Here is a 5,774-nt window from a genome sequence, read left to right on the forward strand (position 1 = left end):
CTTAAATATAATTTTTCATAATTTTATTAAGCTTAAATCTAGGTGTTTTCCTATTCGTTTTAACCTAGACGTACTTCCTATTTTGACTCGATGGACTCGAACTTAACCAACTTTACCAAACTTGAACCAAGCTTAATACACCTAACTAACCCATATACGACAAATACAGCCCATTAAGTCCTTGAATATGCTTAGAAAGCTACTGAATTTTTCTGCACAAGAGTCCTAGTCCTAATATGATTCGAACCTAGGCTAGCTTCGCCTCCAACCCTTACCATCATGTCCAGCCTCTACCCATCCTCCTATGCAGCCAATCAAGTATAGTGGACCCTCCCTAACCGCATCTAGCAGCCGTGAGCCTCAAAGACACCTAGTCGAAGAGTCCTTTTCCTTAAGGAGTCTATTTTCGTTTTTATTCTTTCCATATTTTTTTCAGCCTTTAAACATCACCTAGGGACCATTAAACATGTGAAAAACATCCCTTCAAGTACCCCTACCATGGCAGCCTCTTTGTGCTCATTATAAAGAGTTTAAAAAAAAAAACTCTTGTTTTGTGCATGTTAAACATAAAAACGAAAATATAAAAGTTGTATCATGTTTTTCATACAATCATGTATCAAACACATAATATTGAAAGATGAGTAAAAGGAGAATATGGCGTGCCTTTGCGTTTTTAACGCACGAATATCCGTTGACGAAGCGAAGAACGCGACGAGAAACGATGGCGTGAAAATCTATCAAACTTGATTCTTTTTCCTTCCACTTTTGATGTGTGTGCCGTGTGTTGTTTTTGGGAGAAAGAATTTGAATTGAAAGGGGTGTGAGGCGTGAGTTTCCTTGAGGTTTGGGAAGGGTTTAACATAATTAAATACAAAATAATTCACTAATTAGGACTTAGGCATCAAGCTAACAAATTAGGCCCATTAGTCTTAATTAGGACATTAAAAATAATTTTGTTTAAATAATTTTGTGAGTTTATTAGCCGGGTTGCCTATAAATTCGTATTTTTGTTGAAAATCCAACACGATAAAAATTACGTCTCGGCGTATAAAATCACCTCAAAACCCCATATTTTTAAAAATAAGAAAAAGCATCCCCTCAATTTAAATAACTAAAAATAAGTATTTAATAAAAGCATTTTTCTATTTTCAGCCATCGGTCTCCGTTCCTCGATAGCAACTCGAATAACCTTTAAAAATTATTTTAATGCAACAATGTACAACAATAGATTTTAAACATGTAAATATGCACAACATAATTAATTAATGTAATTAAAACATTTAATTAAAATACAAGAGAATTTAATACTTGCGTGCATGTAGTTCGCGTGGACTTTTAAATTTTTCGGGGCGTTACAATCTTCCCCCCTTAAATTGAATTTCGTCCTCGAAATTCACTTATCTTAATAACCCAAAGTTTAGACTTAGTTCTAGTATCCCAAAAATCCACGCTTCCCCTGCGCTACTCTGATAAAACTTAAGTTCTAGGATGTCCTTACGCTCCTTGATCCCAATTAAATTTTCCTCCTAAATCTTTATTTTCGAATTGCAACTTAAAGAGACCCAAATGACTTAGTGCTGTTACTATTATAACCTCGAATTTCAATTTTTCTTACAATTCCCAACAATTACAATTCTCAACTTCCCCTGAGCATCATTAGCTATCAGGGGCACAAAGTGACACCCCCTTTCGAACTTCCTGACGAAGTCTGCCACGCTGCAGTCTCCCTATCTCAGCGTCATGAACTCCCTAGTCAATCTGGAGCATACTTCCTCAGTGAAGTACTTGGAGTAAAAGACCTCCTTGAAACCGTTCCAAGTCAAAGTCTGCAAATTAACCGACACAGACGCACTTTCCCACCATAGCCTGGCGTCCCCTGTCAACAAAATGGTGGCACACCTAACTGTCAGCATCCTGCAGCTCCATGAAAGCGAAAATCACCTCCATGGACTTAATCTATCCTTCAGTAAGGATCCATCCTCCTAAACCTTTCGTACACAGCCTCTGGTCTGGGCCTAGCCCCCGTATCAACTGCAGCCTGGTTCCCCGCAAATTGAGCGAAGAACTAAGTTATACCTGCAAGAATCTGTGCTTGCATATCTGGCGGTGGAGGAGGGGGAGCGTCTCTCCCTTCCTCTCGAGCCTCTCTATCCTCATCCCTAGCTTCCCGGTTAATTATGCGTCTAGGAGGCATACTGTTCCAAAAATTTTCCCACACAAAAACCCAATATGCATGAATATAACATCAATAGCATACGATGCACGTAATTTGAACTTGAAACATGACTTAATGCTTAATACATGGAAAAATTCAAAAACTTAAAACTTACAGACTTGAGGTGTGACTTCGTGAGATTCTCGCAACTTGCAGTAGGCGTAACCCTTTACAAGAACACCGCTCTAATACCAACTGTAACGTACCGTACTTTTTACTACTTAAAATTTTCGAAAAAATTTAAAATTTTCTTAAATAAAAGGTGAACCTTCAAAATTTGATAAATAAACTGTACGTCCCAAAAGTAGTTGAAAAAAGATCTAAAATAAAGTTTGACAAATGTAGTTGTTTAAAATCTCATAACTAGTAGCGTGAAATCAGAGTATTGACTTTTCATAAAAACTTAAAACTTGGGCGGTCCTCGGTCTAGCCTCCTGCTCAGTCCAAGCCAGCTCCTTGGTCCCCACCCCTTGTCTCCAAAAAGTCATCCTCACTTGCATCGATCAAGTCTAGTGAGTCTAAAGACTCAACACGTATACACTGGTAGTAATGAGTAATACATAATAAAATCACATGCGACTTTAAAATAGGTCATACATACTGGAACTTTAACACGCGCATAAAAGCTTGAGCATACGTACATACATACTTAGACGTGCCATCAACATAAACTTTTCATAGACATGCTTATTTCATACATACTTGACCATACATAACATAATTTTGCGTAGAGGCATGTTTCAAAGCAAGTGACCCATACATAAATACGCCTGATCAGACTAAACCACAGTACTGGGCTGACAGGGAAGATCCACTGCCACATACATGAGATCCTCGTTCATAATTTAACGGGTGGATTGGTCTCTGTCATACTTTACCAGTTTCCAACCCTGATCTAAACTCGTTCATAATTTAACGGGGTGGATTGGTCCCTGGTCATACTTTACCGCTTTCCAATCCCATACATAATTTGGTCACAAGACATTTAGCATACCTCAAAAACTTAAAAGTATTACCTTTGCACGTCGAACATACTTACTTGGCGTCGAGGGATTCGTTGGATCTCGCTTGGGCCACTGCTGCACATACTATTATAAGTTCAAACACTTATCTGGCATAACTTATACGTAGGTAACTCGTGCTCGCCACCGAAGTAAATAAATAGCTTAAGACATTCTAGATCACTCGGGACTTGACCTCGTTTAATCGTACTAAGCCATGATATAGAAACCCAAAACAAATCCTATATATTTTACATAAATAAATTTTAACCATCGTACTAAACCATGATATAGAACCCCGAAGAAAATCCAAAAAAAAATTTTATTTTTTATAAAGGACACGCTGGAAAATCGATATTTTAAAGAAAAAGTGCACAGACCCCGTGCCAGGGTCAGCCTACAGGTCCGTGTAGGTGCTGGAATCACGAACCAACGAAGAAAATACACTTATGGCTTATTCCTCCTAACTCGATCATACGAACAATGAAACAACGCCTCGAGACCCATCCTAGGATGCTAAGACATTATTCAAACTCAAAAAAATGCCCCAAAACAACTACGCATCACAAACAACGCAACCCAATCCGTGAACATGACCTTGACCCCAAAACAATTCCTACGACTTCTAATTCAACCAAGTGCCTAACGACACGATATGAAATACCAACAATCATCCCAAAATCATTCTCGATATACCTAGACGCAGAAGTGATCACCCATCGATCCCCAATGAAACCTGCAACAATAAAACTTCAAGAACACATCAATAGCATATATTTTCAAAAATGCAATTTGAGCGGTCCCACGAAAACGATCATAACTCACTCATTTCTTATCCAAATGTTTCGAATTTACTGTCAAATCGAAAGTATCGAATAGTTATACGTTTTACATTTGAAAGATTTTCCAAAAAACCGACCGAAAAATTGCGTAATTAAAATGACAACAAATTCATGTTTTCAGATCCAAAAACAGTTTCAAAAGTGATCCAACCATATTTGCTCAAACTTCTACATAACATACACATGTTTTTCATACAATAAACATAAAAATCATTACTATGACAAGATCGATGCAGAAACGAGAGTATATACATACCTTTAAATCTTTAACGTTACCGAAACGACGATGCCGAAGCAGGAAGGATGCGAGAGACGACCGGGACTAACGTGGCGCTATTTTCTTTGAAGAAAACTCAACGAAATCTTGCTGGAAAATCCGAGGGAGGGGGCGGCTGCTCTCTCTACTAAGAACCCTAATTTTCTCCTCTCAAAAATAATAAATCTGAATAATGAAGTGTGTGTAGGTGTGTGTTTTAGCCGTTATTTAGTGTGTGCGTGTGATTAGTGTTAATTAGGAGAAAAGTTTTCTTAATTAATAATTAACAAGATAATTTAAAACTAACTCTCCCCTAATTAATAAAATCTCTAAATTTAAAATTGCACAAGTGTCATAACTTTTAAAAGTTTAAAAATCATAAAATAGCTAAATAGATAATTTAGGCTTTAAAATGCTAAAAACTAAATAAATTATTTAAAATGCCCCATTCTTAACTTAAAATAAAATACCACGTTTTAAAATTACCAAAAATCGTCACCTCTCTTTTCCTCGATCCCGCCACAAATAATCATTTGAAACATGAAACTCGAGAAATATTTTAACGTGCATCACAAAGATATAAATAATTAAAATAATGCATTTAAATAAATAATGCATGGCCAAAACTCATTTTAAATTAAAATAAATTATTTATCAATTAAATAAATTTATGGATTTTACGTGTACTGATTTTGGGCTTTACAATGTATAAAATGTAACACCAAATAAGGACAATAATAGCATTAAGTATCACAAAAAATCAAATTTCTCCCATTCTTAGACCTAGTTAACAACACAACAAATTCCATACACATGTACGACCGTAGCTCACTAGGAATAAGATATACTGATGCATGACATAGGAACGGTAGACATGTCATTCTTCCATATTCAATGCATGTATCACAATCACACTCAACATGTCATTTCATATGCAACCACCACAAATAATCGTGCATTATGTCAATTATCAAGCCACTAAGATACGCTTCACTATCAGGTAATTCATGCAATGATAAAATGGCAAATTTAATCTCTTTAAACATATTCATCATGAATGAACGATTATCATATCCAACCATCAATTTCTCAAAACCCATCCCCAATCAAATATAAATCATGCAAATGGGACACACTAAATGTATACTCATGTAATAATTTAATCATCACATTAATTTAATATAATGCACACACGTCCTTGCCATGACAAAGTGTTATCAATTTGACAATCTTTGAACACTCAAAATCAATAACATTGGAATTTAATTCATGCAATAAATCTCCATTCTCAATTCTATGACACTTAGGCAACAAGATTAAATCACATTCATACCTCCTAAACATCACATTTTCAACCCGTTCTCCCAATTCTTGAAAACAAAACAACAATGACTTAAGGTAAGGACGCAAAATGATACCTCCCAGATTGTGCATTGACAACTAAACTTACCTCATCGCTA

The sequence above is a fragment of the Primulina tabacum genome, chromosome 2 (assembly GCF_025594145.1).
Source record: "Primulina tabacum isolate GXHZ01 chromosome 2, ASM2559414v2, whole genome shotgun sequence".
Lineage (NCBI taxonomy): Eukaryota > Viridiplantae > Streptophyta > Magnoliopsida > Lamiales > Gesneriaceae > Primulina > Primulina tabacum.